This window comes from Schistocerca piceifrons, chromosome 1 (genome assembly GCF_021461385.2).
Source record: "Schistocerca piceifrons isolate TAMUIC-IGC-003096 chromosome 1, iqSchPice1.1, whole genome shotgun sequence".
NCBI classification, from domain to species: Eukaryota; Metazoa; Arthropoda; class Insecta; order Orthoptera; family Acrididae; genus Schistocerca; species Schistocerca piceifrons.
This window is the reverse complement of record NC_060138.1, coordinates 970,508,400-970,527,427: the sequence shown is the minus strand read 5'-3', so window position 1 is coordinate 970,527,427 and position 19,028 is coordinate 970,508,400. Positions and strand designations below refer to the sequence as shown.

The 19,028-nt window shown below is 43.5% G+C and overlaps 1 pseudogene; it reads right to left on the bottom strand.

Annotated features, from left to right (window-relative positions):
* Positions 1-3,512: 3,512 nt before the first annotated feature.
* Positions 3,513-3,630, bottom strand: LOC124725635 (annotated as a pseudogene).
* Positions 3,631-19,028: the final 15,398 nt, after the last annotated feature.

The window sequence follows — 19,028 nt, the reverse complement described above, 5'->3', positions numbered from 1 at the left end:
ACCTTCTCATTGCTAGCCTTCCTTTGTAGGCACCGAAACTGGCCATGGGCCCTGCAGGGCAGTGGTTTACGGGCCGCCATTCTGGCGGGCGGCGTTGTTCCGCTAGTGGCCGAAGCAAGAGGCTGAATGCAAAATGACACTTCTTTCGAAACCGACGGCCCGGGGCATCCTGGCGCCGGCCTAACCGCTTTGTTAGTGAGTGGACGTGGTGTGAGAGTCTGCTCTCCTTATCCCGTGTGCGGATCCAGGTAAAGCGGCATCGGGCTGGCGCCTGGCTAATGTGTTTATTACAAGAACAGCATACTTTGTGGGACTGGATGACGAATTTCTCCGGGTGTCGCGTTTCTTAGATGCCACCGCGCCTCACCAAGACGGCGCCCACTAAATCGTTTTATGGACGAGACGGAGCCTGTGTTTACTAGGAAGCTTCGCTCATCTTCTGAAGTGCGCTGGGTGTTTGGGTGCAGGGCCTCCAGGCATTGTGTGCTGTTTTTTGGTAGAGAACAGAAAGTGTACGGCACTGCACTGATAGGTTGAGGAAGATCGGGTCTTCTTGCTAGAAAACATGATTGGGACGGTAACCATTGCTGGGTCATGATAGGCTTATTCAAGAATATTGGGGGGTTTGGCTGTTTTTCGGAAGATTTTGAGCTATGGTAGAGGTGGGGACTTGCTTCTCTACCGTCGCGGAGTACAGACGCTAGAGCTCTTCCGTTTCTACGGAGAGAGCAGTTAGTTGTAAACTCGTCTGGTTGCCCAGGCGAAACTTTAATATTTTCGCGGACGTGAGACAATCACCGGCGGATTTGGGGTCATCTCCCGCAATACGACGTGCCACCGCACTTTGCAGCGTCGGCAGCGCTGCCACGCAGACGACAGCGTCTCATCTTTCACCGGCTATATCGGTAATTTAGTGCAGCTTCAGCAAATTCAAAAGCTTATCAATCGTTTTTACGGCTACCTTTTTCATAGCAGCCTTGTACTCTCAGTAGTCACTCCCAATGTCCATTGCATGCATGCTTAGTTATATTTTGACACGAGAGACAAATGAATGGAACGGTACAGCAAAGTGTACTTGCCTAGAGTGGCATTAGCCGGCCGGTGTAGCCAAGCGGTTCTAGGCGTTTCAGTCGGGAACTGCGCGACTGCAATGGTCGCAGGTTCGAATCCTGCCTCGGGCATGTATGTGGGTGGTTTCCTTAGGTTAGTTACGTTTAAGTAGTTTTAAGGTCTAGGGGACTGATGACTTCAGATGTTAATTCCCATAGTGCTCAGAGCCATTTGAACCATTTTTTTTAGATTGGCATTCTTCCACTCACAGTACCCAGTCTCATCTACACATAAACTCCAGTTAGGTTCCCCAAGCCTATTGACAACCAACCTGACTTCATGTTAATGAAATGTTACACAGTTGAAGTTTCGGTTTATATGTTTGCTCTCTTTTGACCTTGATATTGTTTAATAAATCTCTTTGTGATACTGTAGGTCATTGTTATTAATTTATCAATGACACCCATGCTTATTCCCTATGATGTCATTTATTTTGTTGTGGGTTTGAAGGATTTAAATTATTTTTATGTCAAGTTAGTCAACTCGATTAGGTGATGCACACAGGGGCCACTATTTAACGAATGTCAGATTTCCTTGCGCTATTGATAAATGTGTCACCTCTTGGTTGGGGACATTTCAGTCGTCTGGCAGACGGAGAACTGCTTCCATCATAAGCTACTTGCGCTGCTATAATTAGTCTGTTTTCTGCTCACAAGTTACTTAGTCCGTCAAGGCCTATCCTACTACTGTAATTTAGCCCCTGTGTCAGCAGATACTGTAATTAGCAGGTTGTCTGCGTGGGCGATGCAGCCTCTAGTGTTTGGTGTACAGTGAAGTTAGTTCGGTAATGGCCTTATGCCATCATCCCAGAACACTGGACCACAAACAGAGCCTAGTGGGCAGCCTTTGGTGATGTCTTTCCCAATTTTCTTTCCCTGACGTTCTAATCGCACCTGCCTGTCTGTGCAACAAACTCTCAGATTGTTATGGATGGACCTGGACAGTGCAACAAATCCAAAATGGCTCTGAGCACTGTAGGACTTAACTGCTGAGGTCATCAGTCCCCTATAACTTAGAACGACTTAAACCTAACTAACCTAAGGACATCACACACATGCATGCCCGATGCAGGATTCGAACCTGCGACAGTAGTCCTCGCGCGGTTCCAGATTGTAGCGCCTAGAACCGCTCGGCCACTCCGGCCGGCGACAGTCCAACAGTTTCAGTCTTTAGGAACAGGGCAGGCCACCGCAAATTATCAAACTCCCCAGCTGTATCAGTCATTATGCCTGTAACACACTTGTCGTTTGAGGAGTCGATGCGTGATTTATCACATCATCGTGGATTTCCCTTTCCTGAAACTGTACTGCAGGGGGCTCTTGACTACTAATTGTGTGTGGTCCCTCAGGCGGAGGCACAGAAGCTTTCCCTGCGTTTGGGTTAGCGCATTTACCGAACAAATCGGCCTGTAAGATTTCGGTTGTCTCGGGTATTTTTCCTTCCCTCTTTTGTAGTGTGGACAGCGGTCGTACACGAGCTAGGGACAGAGAATCCGTCTCAGAGGGCCAGCCGGCCGGCCAGCAGATGTGGTGCGTCGGCGTGCGGTCTGCTGCGCGTCCCACAACGCCGGCAGCCGGCAGGCGGCAGTCCGGGCAGTCGAGGGCGGGCGGCTGCGCGCCGTCTCCAGGGCGCCCGTCCATTACGCGGCCTGCGGTCGCGCCGCGCATCAATGATACAGCGGCGGCAATCACGGCGCGGCGCAGGCGCTGGCGTGGGCCCTCGCGGCCTCGCGGGGCGCCTCACCTGCTGCTGCTGCAGCTGCCTGCCCTCGCACTTTTGTCGCTCCGTCTTGAGGAGATCACGTTGATCCACACTGACCCAAAAAGTCACTAGGCACAGTCGCACCCCAAGAGGCAGGGGTAAAACTTTACAAATAACTAAGCTGCCTAGAAGCAAAGCCAACCTCCACTTCGTAAAATTTTACAACAGCAGCCAAAAACTTCATACGCCTTCGTGGATCGAAAATTCAACCTATAATTAAGTTATTATGTCACTGACATTGAGAAACCGTTTTACATAATATTTTCATTTGGAGGTAGCTGTACTAATAGATACTAACGCTGCTTTTGCTTCTCGTAGGTGGAGTTTAATCATTTTGTACCTCAGACAGGTCTGTAGCAGAGCTCTGAATGTGTTCTTGAAGACTTGAAATGAAATATTGGTAAGAAACATTATTATTGTATTAACAATTTAAAAAAAAAGCTCTCCGTCTTTAGGCCACGAGTGGCCTACCGGGATCATCCGACCGCCGTGTCATCCTCAGTGGAGGATGCGGATAGGAGGGGCGTGGGGTCAGCACACCGCTCTCCAGGACGTTATGATGGTATTCTTGACCGAAGCCGCTACGAATCGGTCGAGTAGCTCCTCAATTGGCATCACGAGGCTGAGTGCACCCCGAAAAATGGCAACAGTGCATGGCGGCCTGGATGGTCACCCATCCAAGTGCCGACCACGCCCGACAGCGCTTAACTTCGGTGATCTCACGGGAACCGGTGTGTCCACTGCGGTAAGGCCGTTGCCTATTAACAATAAAGCATAATCTAAATTTTTATATTTCCTTGGTTCATTATTTGAGGTTACAAGAGATGACAACGCATGTTTCTTATACACACGGTTCTCGAGACTCTTCCACTAGTTCATATTCACAGTAATTACTATCTACCTCGTTAGGGATATCAGATGGATGGACGTTTTCAATTAGAGGCATGTAAAAATACAGTTTTGGATTCCGACGCGATTGCTCACTAAAATGGTACCGATGCCTGTCTGAAATAAATATCTAGCGCGAATGAATACCTACGCCTACAGTCATGCTCTGCAAACCACTGTGAACTGCATGGCACAGGGGACTTCCCGTTGCACCAGTTATCAAGGATTTTTCCCGCACCATTCACGTATGCAGTGCGGGAAAGTGATTGCTTTAACGCCACTGTGCAAACTCTAAGTAGTCTAATATTGTTCTCACGATACCTACAGGAGCGATACGTAGGGGATGGTAGTACATTCCTTCATCTGTCACTGACAGGTGGTTCCTGAAATTCAGTAAGTATGCTTTCCCGTTATAGTTTGCGTCTATCTTCATGTGATCTCCAGTGCAGTTGTTTCAGCATCTCTGTGATCCTTTCTCATGCTCAGACAAACCTCTAACCGTTCTAATTTCCCATATCTATATACGTTTACATCTTATATGGTAATCAATCTCCTTTGCAGCCTCCCTGCATTTCCCCAGTATTACGCAAGTGGACCGAAACCTGCTACCTCCTTTACCTACGACTACCTGTCTCATCCTTCCCGCCCAAATAAGTAATTTACATCACCCAATTTCTTAGGAATGACCAGGTTTTGTTTCAGTGCTTCAGTGCGTTTTGGAAGCATTTTCTCTGTTATATACGAGTATTTAAAGATGCCTATGTCAGACATGCAGAAGGATATGGCGTCTGTTGTTGGTAGGTCTCTTAAATATATTTCTCTTACAGCGACGAAATTGGAAATGCCAAGCACCTATAGCTTAAAGGCTTCAGTGTATTTCACAGTCTTCTACTCCAGCCGTCACCATTTTCTAGTATTTTAAGATTATTTCAGTGTACGCTTCAGGACTCGGTATATATTGTTTTGTGAAATATCTTCTGAACGCAACACAGTCTATCAAGTGGAACAAAAGAGTGGCCTCGAATTGGGAAATACATCTGCACCTTCTGCACATCTGAGGGCGTTTGAAGTAGCCAAAACGCAACCGTGACGAGCAGAGGTTTGTTTTTACTCTGCCCCCGCATCCATCAGGAAATATGGATACCTTAGTAAGGTCACTTGCTTGTGAATCAGCTTCAACAAATCGATTTTTTAGTTTTTCATCTTATATTGATGTTTAGAGATTTTTTGAATGAAGAGAGGTAAAAGAATTGAATTGTACATTAGGAGGTTGTTTAAAAACAAAGATCTCTCGGTGTGCGGTCACACCCATATTTCAGCTGCTTTCGCACATAAAATATTGTCAATATACTCTCCTTAGAGAAAGATATAATATACAACAGTTTTTCGAATTGGCGGCCCTTACAGAGGGTACTCTTTGCGATGCCCTGAACTTTCCTGTAATTTCAATTGTTGTTATTTTGTCATTCTCGAAAATTATTATGTCTCCAAAATCTTTTTTTGGTCTTGGTCCTCACGTTTTCCCTTTGCTTTTCGAGCGTTGTTTTTCTTATAAACTTTTCTGAAGTTTGGATTTTGCTATTTTGTCATTCTCGAAAGTAATGTCTTCAAAACTGTTTTGGTACTGGAAAACAAGTTTTACGGTAACCGGTTTATTTCGTCAGAAAGGGGAGAATGTGTACGTACATCTACAAAGAGTCAGGATGTAAGGTCGACTCCATCAAGTGCTTCAGAACAGCATCTCAAATATTTGGAAATCCAGATTGATTCTTCTGAAAGAACTGGTGAAGATAAAATAACTGAATGTTCTTCCATAATTGCTGAACAGAGTGGTTTTTGTCGGCTTATAAAGGATGTCGCTCTGTGTGCGTTCCGCTGGAACAGTGGTATTAATCTTGAAGGTGTGGTCAGTAAGCTTCAAAAGTTTTGTGATATCTGTGGAGTAATTAAAACTTGGCTTTCTTCTGGGCTGTGCAAAGGAAGAGTTTATAACTCAAATATTGGACCAGTGTATGGAATGAAGAGTATTGGGAAGGATAGAGGAACACCTCAGACATTTTCAGCTATCATGTCTTAGCCACCACCTCCAAGATTTGAGAAGTGCATTTACTTCTTGACAGAATGCTGTCGTTATGAAGAAAGCGATGTAAGGAACTACGGTGTGTAGTGAAGGTGATGCTGACATAGTTGCAGCCTTTTATGGGGCATGGTAGAGGGTTGGTTACGTGGCGTTCTCACAGCAACATCCCCAAAAAACGATAAAACTGAAGGATGACAGGCATCGAATGTTTGCAATACGCTACCACGGTTGCAAAGGAAGCAACAAGGATATGATTCTGTCCTTAATTTTTCTGGCTACGGTGTTGGAATGGAATCGGAGGGAGTTCTCAGAATATTTCGTAGGTAAAAAGAGAATTATGGTGTGCGTTATGAGAAGTATCTTGGAGGCTGAGGCTCGAAAGGGTTTACAAATATGTTGGAAAATATACGTTTCAAAAATACCGTAAAAATTTAAAAGCTATGTAGTGTTCAACTCATGCAAAAGAGGCTGGGCACATGTTTACGTAAATAATAAATGACAAGGAAGGGAAAATGCTAAGTGATGGCAAACCTATGGACGGTGACTCTCGACTAGCTAAGGAAGAGATGGCCAAGCTGGAGCTGTACTGTGGTTTAGCCGCAGGAAGGAATCAAGGTGTTACAGAGGCCATGAAGGAACCAGTCTTGGCTAGCTTCGTCCATAAAGCTTCTACAGACGACCAGATGACAGTCCACGGCACGAACTTTGTGACAATGGTGTACACTCATGGTGTGGAGACAGGGAAGCACTTGAATATGGTGAAGTTTGTGTTCGCTATCGCTCCTATCCATTTGTAGTCTCTGAAGCAATTAAGTCCTTACACAGGAACATAAGTAAAAGCAAACAATTGTCGTGATGCTTACATGGGAAGATGCAAAATGTGAACGAATGTTTCAACCATCTTATATGGGAACGTGTGCCAAAATCAGTGTTTACTACATTCAAGACTATGGTATTCGGTGTGTTAGATGCTGTAATATTTTTAATTAATGGCGTAGTTAGCATGTGTGGAGTTCTAGAGTTATTAGGAAGATATTCTGGTTCAAATGGCTCTGAGCACTATGGGACTTACCAGCTGAGGTCATCAGTCCCCTAGAACTTAGAACTACTTAAACTTAACTAACCTAAGGACAACACACACATCCATGCCCGAGGCAGGATTCGAACCTGTAACCGTAGCGGTCGCTCGGGGAGATATTCTGGATTCAGTATATGAGACAATCACTGGTGGGAATGGATTCCATGAGAGTGATCGAAACTGGAGGGGAATCCTTGAGGTAACTAAAGGGGCCCGACCTACAGGAGGAAACAGTAAAAGGAAGAGAGACAATGAGGAACAAGTAAACCAAGAATATTATGCGGTCGGTATATATTTTAGGAACAGCAGAGGCGAGTCGTAGATAAGATATAACTTTGGACTGAATTTCCTGAGAACTGAGTTTCTTGATATGTTTATTTTGTACACAAAATATGCATTTGAGATAGAGGTCTGAATGTATCTGGAATGTTTGAGGGTACTACTTGGCGGGAAGTTGAATACAGTAACTAACGTACTATCAACAGGAAGAAAAATACATAGTGATTAATTACAAAAATATAACCTCAGTTTTAACCGTCATATGTACATATTTCCGAGAATAAAAACTTTTGATTGAAATGACATGACTGAAGTCTATGGTTTAGATGGAAATGTTACTGTGTGCTTTAAGTTTTTAGCATCTTAGATATTTATTCAGTGCCTAGATTTCAAGTATGTACCGGCAAATAAAAAATAGATGTTACTGATATTCAGAAAAACTGTAATAAAGATAGTATGAGAACTAATGTGATTTAATTGTATAATAAAATATTCAGCAAGAAACATTCCTATTGTCCTACAATTTTTATTTACTGACTGTTCACGTTTTCTAGATGGAGTCTTGAAAACTTAACGAAAATTGTTATTTTTCTAGGCGTTCAGATGCAGGTTTCTTTAATTACTCCCACTTTTAGTTTATTCAGAGAATGGAACAAACTTGAAACAATTTCATTAGACCATTTTTTATGAAAATTCTTGCTCATACATACCTTGTGCAGTTGCAAGAGTTGATTTTGTCATCAGAGGAACCAACAACAACCGAGAAGCTGTACATGTAGATCTCCCGTCGGCAGTATGTTTCTTGTTCAGGTATTCGAGAAAAATATAGGTTCTTCTGGCAGTCAAATGAGAGGTTTATTACTTCTTCAGGTTTCTCTATTAAGAGAGAACAGAAGACGTTTCATGAACCTGTCCTCGTGATCCCATCTAAAGTATCAATTCTTGGTCTTTCTCAAGCTTTATTTTTCCTTGAAAGTGATGCATGCAGAACATGTATCCACTCTGGGACTCCCAGACACAATATTAAATTGAGTACTGAGTATGTACCAAAAATAACTTTCTTTTACCTGTAAAGTCGAATAATTTTTTCTCACATAATATTTTGTTTGGAAAAATTTTCCCCTGTGAGTACCTGTCAAGTTCCTTTAAGCTGTGGATGACACTTTCCAGTATGGTAATAAAACGGCATTTTTTGCTAGATCGACTCTTATTCCCTTAGAACAGCTTATAGAAGTCTATCCTCTTGTTCCTCTTGTACATAGATAAGGTTGCACATCGAAAGCATTTAGCAGAATGTCCACATTCAGGAAAATGTGTGTAACTTTAGTGGCCCATGCTTAAGAAACAATGGAGATGGCTAATGGTTCAAATGGCTCTGAGCACTATGCGACTTAACTTCTGAGGTCATCAGTCGCCTAGAACTTAGAACTAATTAAACCTAACTAACCTAAGGACATCACACACATCCATGCCCGAGACAGGATTCGAACCTGCGATCGTAGCGGTCGCTCGGCTCCAGACTGCAGCGCCTAGAACCGCACGGCCACTCCGGCCGGCAAACAATGGAGAATTTACAACGATAGGTCTCACTTAATTCATATTATCAACAATGAACATTACGTACAAGGTTGTCAGTACTGAAACTTGAAAGAGTTATTAGAGCATGTAAGTAAATAATGCCAGAAAGAAATATGTCTGTCATTGTTTGTACTGAAACGGTAATTTAGAAACTAGATGTCAATAACAAAAATAAGTGGAACGCTAAGATAAGGGGGAAAAGTGTTGAACCAACCTCAGTTGTTTAACTTTTGACCTCTTCCACTTCCCAGGCCGAAATTTTCTCTTTCTTGCTTTCGTAGGTGAAAGAGGTATTCCTTTTTGTCTATGCTATTCAGTTCACAATATATATTAATAAACCAATAGTAGCTACTATTGTAAATAACTCAGTAGGAGACCCATTAACAGAATGCATGACGGGGTAGAGTCTTGCTGTAGTTTAATTAACGAAAAATTATGGCTGGCAAAACCTCATGGACAAAATGCGGTCTCTGATGAGCCGATGTGGAAATTGTGGATACCGTAGGTTTTTCTCCATAGAATGTAAGCTACCTATAATTCTAGTCCCAGTTTTCAGTAAGGATATTAAAAAAAATGGAGAATCCTGGCGTTGCTTCTAGGCGTCTCAATTAGACTAATGAAACTGAAGCACTGGATGCTAAATCAGTAATTTATTAATGAGCCAACTAACTTGTATATCAGTTTCATATCTAATGTGAGAGCGGCACAAAAATGATACGTCCGCAGGTTTATTTCCCTGATTTTTGTGAGTCGATGTCTAGTTCTAAACTTCACAATACAATTAGAGGATCAGTTTTTCTAAACTCCATAACTGTCTCACAGTGCATCGCAAAAGTTTGAAATTTGTCTCAGCGATGGCAGCAATCAACCTCTACAATGGTGGAAATCATGGCGCCCTGCGGAGTGACCCACGCGCTAGGCGATACTGCTAACAGCAAGGTGTCTACACATGCGAGAAACAGGCCAGATCTCAGACGTTCGTATGAGGTGTAAGGTGAGTTAATCATGTCATACTGGCACCAAATTTAACCAAAATTCTGCCCAATCCCATCGTGGACGTTATCACACGATGGGAAGTCGTCAAACCGCCTCTTACCCAAATTTAAACGCTTCTCTTGACGGCTCTGCAATGAAGGTGAGAACCCAGCCCTGAAATCACGTGATTTTCTTATACGTGGGCGAGGGAAACGTTTCAGACACACCACCGTTTAGAATCGCCACGAAAGGACCTCAGGAGGTGGCGCAAAGTCGGTCAATGAAAATATCCCTCACCTTCTGGTGATGATTGTTACAAACTTTAAGGACGAAATAGACAGTCCGCTGTGCGATGAGAAAACAGGACGATGTTCCTGACGACCTTTGGCACTGCTAACACCCTTGGACGATTCAACCCTTCTCTAAGATCATTGTGGACCTGTAACCCCACTGAACGACATCGCACCACTTTGGAGCGTAGCACGACCGCAATTTTTGGTGTGGTGTACAGGACGGAACCATCAGTGGACGGTTCAAAACCATTCGACGAAATTTGAGCGTGATCTGAAGCAGCAAATGGTTTTTATACTTTTGGACCTCCTGTTTCGCGTCTCCGATTGCGAAAGCATTCAGTCGGCACCCACCTACATAGGGAGAAATGATCATCACGATAAAATAAGAGAAATCAAGGCTCGCACAGAAAAATTTAAGTGCTCGTTTTTCCCGCGCGCCGCCCGAGAGTGGAACGGTAGACAGACAGCTTGAAGGTGGTACATTGCACCCTCTGCAACGCACTTTATTGTGAATAGCAGAGTAATCACATAGATGTAGATGTAGATGATCACGGAGGGAAGGGACACTAGCATATGCGTGAATAAAACGCCAAAGGCTCCCTCTAAGAACCCGCAACTCTGCAACACCCTGTGGGGTCACCTGCACACCTTTGCTGGGTACCTTAAAAAGTCTCTGTACAGAGACAGCCATTCACTGATTCCTAGGTTTGATTTTTACCGGTCCCTAGTGGCTCCACCCTGTACACCAGAGCAACAACTGCGGTCGTACTATGCTCCAGAGTGGTGCAATCACCTTCAGTGAAGTTGCAAGCCTACAGTGTCCTCGGAGAAGGCTTCAATAGTCCGTGGTGTATCAGCGGCGTCAAAGATTGCAAGGAACATCGTCTTGGTGCGTATCACACTGCGGACTGTCGTTTTCTACCGCAAAATGTGTTGGAATCACCGGCAGAAGGTAAGAAATGCGTTCATTGGCGCCCTTTATGACGCCGTCTGAGGACTTTTCTTGGTGATTCTGCATAGTGGTGTGTCTGGAATGATTTCCTCCGCCGCCCATAAGAAAATTGCGTGATTTCAACGTTGGGCGTTGTAGTCCTGACCTCCATCTCAGAGGCGTCAAGTGAAGGGTTGAAATGTGAAAAAGATGGGGTGTGAGAACGTATCGATCCTGTGACACGACCACGATGGCGTTGGGCAGAAGACGCGAAATTTGGTGCCAGTGTTAAATCATTGACCTCGCTGTTTGAAGCATCGCCGAGCCCAAAGATGAGATCTCCGGACGCCATGCATTTTTATCATTGCAGAGGTAGGTTGCAAACACTTCTGGTCAGATTTGAAACTTCCGGTCGCAGAGGTACGCAATAATGGTGTTCGTAAACTGGCCCTTCAATTGTGTTGCTCAGAATATTAGAGAGGCACTAACAGTCTTCAGATTGGTGGTTTCTGTTGAAAACCAAGACTTTGTAGAAAATTTAACGCTTTCATACGCAGGGATACATATGCAAAGTGAAGTTGGCTGCAAGGAAGAGCTGTAGCACGTAACTTACCGTCCCATATCGACCTTTCGGAAATGCTGCAATAACACAGTTATGTAGTAAAACATAAACTATCACGGCAGGAGAAGTGCCACATATTAAAATATTCCGGGATATTAGGCAGTGGTCGGATGAATTTATTATTGAGCCCCAACGCTTCATCCCCGTCAGAGGAGGTGGTCATCAAGGGGACTTGTAACTTTTTTGAAGGATCTACAAATTCTCGCGGAAGATATAAAATCACCTATGAAGTTTTCCAAGGATCGCAAACCACGGGGAAAACGAGAATTTACAGGATTCCTTGCAGTCACGAAGATGTATACTTGCGTATTAATAAAATAATGGCCGATAAACAACTGGAAGAACACAAAGGCAAATGTGGAATAGGAGAAACAGACAGATCAGGTGCTATGTGATCGGAGGCTTTCCCGGCGTGTCGGCGTATGTGTTGTTTCCAGGGCTCTAGGGCTTCTAGCCGGATGCGATCGTTGAAGTCCCAAGAAATATCAACTATCGCATCCGGCTGGACACCCTAGAACCTTGGAAACAGATCAGGTGCTGCCTAACATGTTTTGCACCCAGGACACCATCGGATTCGATTTAATGAGACTCAGGTATTGCTAAACAGGAACGTTTGCAGCTAAATAGTATCTGTACCTGTCTCTCACCGTGAGGTGTTAGGGATAACGGACGACAGCAAGCGACAGTGCCCAACTGCACTCCAGTCTTCAAAACACATAAAGTCACGCACAGGCGCGGGAGCACGCGGAGAGAGAACTTTGCTTATGTCAGCAGCTAGCCAGGGCGTGCGGGAAGGCCTCCAAAAGAGCTACACGTCCCTTGAACATGAACTCCGCAGATGGGGATGAAGAGTTGGTTTCCAGTAAGATATTCAACCAACCACAGCATAATAGCCCTGAACATTTTAACAAGCGTGACAATTAGATTGGCTGTAAAGAATAGTACCTCATTGTACTGTCGACTGTTTTCTTCCGTGGCTGAGATTTGGAGAAGTAGCTCTCACATGCTCAGCTTTCGAACGGAAAAGAATAATTCAAGACGCGCTTTTTAGCCTCTGTGCCCAAGGACCAACATTTCAGGTACTGTCATCCTGAAAAGTATCCGAACGTCCTGAATACATCCCTCCCGATTTATAGGCCTATGCAAGTCACACGTTGAAACTTTCTTGCGAGCCCCCTAACTGTTTTCGGTACCACCTTTCGACTATATAAAATGGGCTCTAAAAAAGACCAAAAACACTGCTTTGCAAATAAATACAGCGATAATGAAAATATCAGGTAACTCGTTATCAGGAATGACACAGTCTTCGACACTTGTAAAATCCAATTTACTACAATAAATGGCATTTCAAAAACCAATTGTAAACTTGAAATTACATGACGAAAATTTTTGTACTGCACCAGGATTCGTGACTCCAGTTGTTATTGTTCCTGTCGGCTAATCAGCAAAAACCTTAAATATGCTTGCAGTCAAAAGTAACACAGTGTGCCCATGTTTAAATTTGAAATGACATAACATAAAACTTGTGTTGGACGGGGATTTCAATCCACCACGTAATCTGATTGTCCACTAAGTGCATTCAAATGTTAGATATCCGAGTTTTCATCATTAGTGAAATGAGTTAACCTAAAATGACGTGACGAAACATTTTTTGCCTAGCCGGGAAACGAGCAATGCACCTACTGCTGCGTCAGTTTCCAGGCACATATAGACGTTAGATACCGGTTTGTTTCACCTGTAGTGAAATGTGCGCATTTCTGAACTGGAAATAACGTGACGATAAGTTCTATGTTCTATCCTGATTGGGAGTCGAACCCACGCACATCACCATTGTTGATCACATAGGAAGAGGTGTCTACTGTCGAGTTATTATTCACCAATAGTAAGCCCTTCAGCTGCCGCCTGTTCACAACTTCAGAGCGCCAAGTTAAATATTCAGTTTTCCCTGCTTCTTTTTCTATCAGTATATTTCTTAAATTTTGACCGAGCGAGGTGGCGCAGTGGTTAGCACACTGGACTCGCATTCGGGAGGACGACGGTTCAATCCCATCTCCGGCCATCCTGATTTAGGTTTTCCGTGATTTCCCTAAATCGCTTCAGGCAAATGCCGGGATGGTTCCTTTGAAAGGGCACGGCCGATTTCCTTCCCCATCCTTCCCTAACCCGAGCTTTCGCTCCGTCTCTAATGACCTCGTTGTCGACGAGACGTTAAACACTAATCTCCTCCTCCTCCTCTTAAATTTTGTGCTATTTTTTCTATTTAAGAAATTTAATCTCGCGTTTTATAGCCATAACTGTAAATTCATTTAGTCTGTAGCGCAGTATTTGGCCATTTGTTTGCTTTGAAGACAGGTATCCGTTAGTTTCTGCCTGGTAAGACAGACAGACAGGCCCTCAGTGGTCGTCTGTTCACGTCTCCTGAACGGTAAGTTACGGATTTTGTGTTCTCTGTGTTTTCCTAGTAGTATATTTGTTAGATGTCGTGCGTGCTTTTCTATTTAAGAAGTTTAATCTGGCGTTTTTAACTGTAAGTATATATTCAGACAGTCTGTAGCGTAGACATCATTTCTTCTGAATAGCCAGCTACATAGCTCATTTATGCGCCAGAGTCCTTTGGTGACACATCAGGAGGATAGGAAGTTGTATACCTAGGCTTCTGTCTGCTTTTATAGCTTACTTTTTCAGTTGCTCTTCATAGGATGGGTAGGAAGCGTACATGCTGTGTGTGGACACAGAAAGATCTGACCGCAGTCCACTAACAGCTGAATGCACTTTGACTAAGGTCAAACACCTTCAGGCTGTTGCCTCAGGGCATAACGGTAGCGAAAAATCTCGCGTGTCGCATAGCACACATCAGGGTGTTGGTTGTTTCGCCCACGGGCTCTGCTACCACGGCGCCTCCTGTTGCACCAGACGCGATGGATCTGCTCTCGGAGCAGGTTGGTAACGCGTTCGCGTCGCTGGAGGCGGATGGCCAAAGTAGAGATTTGCTGTCTGGTCTAGCCTATTCACCCTGAGTCAGCATAGCCCGAGCAGGCACTCGTGGGCAGGGTTTTCTAGTTATCGGGCGCTCATATCGATGTCTCACAAATCTAAAATGTGTGCAAAAAATTCGTCTGCAAGAAAAAGAACGTGCAAGTTAATTCCACATATACATATATTCGCCAAACTAGAGCAAAAAAATCTAAAGTTTGTCTATTTGGCGCTTAAAAAATTGGTTCCAATGACTCTGAGCACTATGGGACTTAACATCTGAGGTCATCAGTCCCCTAGAACTTAGAACTACTTAAACCTAACTAACCTAAGGACATCACACACTTGCGACCGTAGCGGTCGCGCGGTTCGAGACTGAAGCGCCTAGAACCGCTCGGCCACACCGGCCGGCAAACATTTTAAATGCGGAAATATTTAATTTGATGATGTATTATGAAGATTAGGCCTGATTAGTTACATTCAGACTGTCAGTCTCTCTGCGTACTTCCTATTTAGCGCAATATTTTAGCTAACACCAATTCTTGTGCAGTTAGAAGCCTGCTCCAGTTAGTTTTACGACATCGGTACCTGAGGTCTACCTTCTGAAATGTCAGTTGTCTTTAGGCATGGAAAATTAGCATTGGAGTACATAGTGTACTTGAGAAACTTTAAGCACTGGCATGATGAATGTGTGTATATGTCGAAATATTTTCTACTTGTTTTACATAGCAGACATATTTTTGTAGACTTTTAGAATGCTGTGAGATGATGAATGAGGTATAGTACCTGATTTGAACCTTACAGCGTTTATTTTCATGTACTTAACCTCAGCTAGAACCTAGATAGTTGATGTAAACATTTTACGTATAGAGATTGAAGCGGCGAGTGAAAATTTGTGCTAAGGCCAGGAATCGAACCCAGATCTCCTGCTTACTAGACAGATGCGTTTGTCACTAAACCACCTTGGCACAGCGGTTCAGACATATGCACAGATTACTCTGGCACACTTCTGACTTCGAACCAAATTTTCACTGCTGCCGCAATCTATCTTAAATTCCCCATTTCACACTAAAAAAATTTCTGCGGCTCTCCATGTTCTGGAGTAGCACCTCGGCATCTAACGTGAATAGGGAATCCAGCCTGAAACACAGAGGCAGGTACTTATACAATTTAAATGACAGATTTACAGCCTATTTACATAAAATCGTATCTCTATGAGACCTGTAAAGTCTCTGAAATAGTGCCATTTTAATTTATAAGTATCTGCTCCTGAGTTTCAGGCTATGTCCCCCATTTACATTCGACTGGAGGTGCCATTCCAGAACTTGGAGAGCCTCTGCAATTCTGTTTGTGTGTAAGTGGAAATTTAAAGTAGACTGGGGCAGTAGTGAGAATTTGGAATGAGGAGGGAGATGTGTCAGCGTTATCCGTGCAGTTCCATGAACCGTTGTGTCAAGGTGGCTTAGTAGCTAATGCACCAGCCTAGGAACCAGGAGACCTGCGTTTGATTCCCAGCCTTTGTACATATTTTCACTCGCGGCTTCAGTCTATATATATAAAATCATATCTGTATGAGATCAGTAAAACCTCTGAAACTGTGTCGTTTAAACTGTTGTAAACATCGCACTTATTGCCGCTCCCGATGTATTTTTTTTTTAGACATTTTAGAATATTCCAATGTATTGGATGCGCAAAATAATTAATTCACGATTTTCTTGTGTTTTTAACAGTGGAGCCATCTGTTGGTGACACTGAGAACTACTTGTGGCACAACAATCTAACAGTCTGCATTTTCTACAATGCAGCCACAATATTAACGTCAAAGAAAGTCGTGGTACAGACATCGAACTATCCTCGCTTTTTCAGTGCAGCCTTCTACTGGTGACACGAACAGCTGGAATGTGGAAAAAAAACTTGATTTAATTTCGCGTTTTCAGGATTTGTGGGATAGTATCTATGGTAAAACCCATGTTCAACAATTATGCATACCTAATTCGTTATTTATATTTTATAAATTTATGTTAGTTTTTAATTATGTATAGAGATATATGCTATATACTCGTTCCAATATTCCAATATTGGAAAGTGAATGATATATACTTTAAAATAAATTTGTCAATGTGTCTGAAGAGAGAGTCCTCAAATGAATTTCTTGAAGTCAGTAATGGAGCCATGGTTGACAAAAGTTTTGGTATTTTAGGCAATTAAGGTCCTTTATCGTATCTGGCTACCGAACAGTTTCCGCAGTGTATGATGCATCGTTGTTTTATTACAACAATACGTTTACAGAAAATGTAATTGTGAATAGCTGGTCTCGCATGTTTAAGGTGCCACATCCCTTCCTTCTCTTCCCTACCATTCCCCCAATGGCCTTGACATGTGACTGGATGTGACGATGCTGATGCTGACGTCAGTGGAAAATGACATGCACAGTTGTCTCAGCTGTAATAAACTGAAGAGCGAGAGAAACTGGTACACCTGCCTAATATCGTGTAGGGCCCCGCGAGCACGCAAAAGTGCGACAACATGGCGTGCCATGGACTCGACGTATGTCCGAATTAGTGCTGGAGGGGACTGGAACGGTGGTCTGATCATTTAATATTAAAAGACTACGACCAAGGTGTGGACGGAGCCAAGGAATTGACGTATCAGACGTGATAGAACACATAAATAATTTATTCATAACATACAATACGTAACACCAACTACGTAAATCCTGCTTCGATGCTTACAATTGCCCAAAATGGGAGGGTCACCACTTTCGAATTGGAAAGGCTTTAATTTAAGAAACTAAAACGCCTATTATAATTTTTAAAAATAATAACACAACACATAACTAAGCACTAAGTAAACGCACTCTTAAATCTTTAATTATTAATCACAAAGCGTGGGTTTACCGCATTTAAATTCTCATTGCAATATAAAACATAAATACATGAATTGACAACACAGCATGGCTTCAAAATTTCTACCTGGACAACCTATGGTCCTAAAACATTCGTATTACATTCCAGCCAATCACATTGATAACTTATAAGCACGGTTGGTAAAATACAAACGTTTGCACTATAATCAATTTTGATAATCCACAATCACTCAAAAAACATCAGAAGTTCGATACGGAGCATGTAAGCCTGTTTATACAATCTTTCGGATCAAAATAGGCACGATGGCCTATAACAGAAGTGCGCTAGTTGCTTTTAGGATAGGTGCTCCCATTAGCTTAATCACTGAGTAGACATTTACTTAAGCGACAGGTAAGATAGTTAATGCAAATATAAGGTATTTCTAAAGGTTTTTTTTTCTTCCTCCCTTTTAACAAGGGGGTTTCAGTAAGGTGGAAATTACACTTTGAGGAGACGCAATAGCAATCTAGCGGGCACGCCTTCACGAGGACGCCATGCCACTACACACGTACTAAACTAGTCGCGTATCCGCTGTTCAAGCCAAACATTAACAACACAGTTCCATATTCCTGACACCCAAATAGTCGGGATCAAAACAAAACCAAAAATCCCAAGAGCACAAGATCCAGCATAGCTTCAGAACAGATCTTACTTCATGCGGTTGCCTTCACAAATACAGGTATCGAAATGAAAACTAGAACGTGTAACAACATTCCCTAATCAGCACAATGTTCTTCTTTAGGTCCCGATAGCGCTAGACAACTCTGACGTGCCAGTGTTAACAAACCTCTAAGGCAACACCCTCCAACTGACAAGCCGAAACCAATGTGACCCCTTATCAGCTCCGTGACAGGACTCTAACCCCCAACTACTGTCAGTGCAACTCACTTAGAATAAATACATCGCAAATATTATGGCGGACACATATACCCAGGGATTAACAAAACACTAGACTGAATTAGAATTAACCTTAATAATACAGCACTAGATATTGGGAGACAAGGAACTAACTCCCCACCCGAAACTCTGCAACCACAGGGCGGGAGGATGAACTACCAAAACCTAGAAGTGCAAACGTACACAAATAACTACCAAAACACATCACTACTCCGGTTAGTAACGATGCGTGGAGCAATCTGCACTGTCAGAATTGCACCAGTGAACAGAACAGAGGATTGCCACAGCGGTGGCCACAAGGCGGGAAAGACGATTGGATGAACTCAATCCCAAAGGATGATCAACTTGAAACCTTCACACTTAACTCCTTTTCTCCTTTCCCTCGGCGCACTTCGTCGTTTGTCCGGGACTGCTGTGCTCAACTCTGAGCCGTCCCCAGTCGTCCCGGGAGACACCGACCCAGCCGAACTGCTCCCGGACTCAAACCCTCGCCGAACGGCGGCTCCACCGCCCCATGATGGTTACTGTTTGTTTGCCTTCGTCGACGCAGGCGATGATTAGACTGCCATCCGCCTCCCGCGGACAACCAGTGAAGAGTGGACAGAGGGGCCCAACCAGGCCGGCGTTCCTCCACGGGTAGAAGTGCGGGTTCGATAA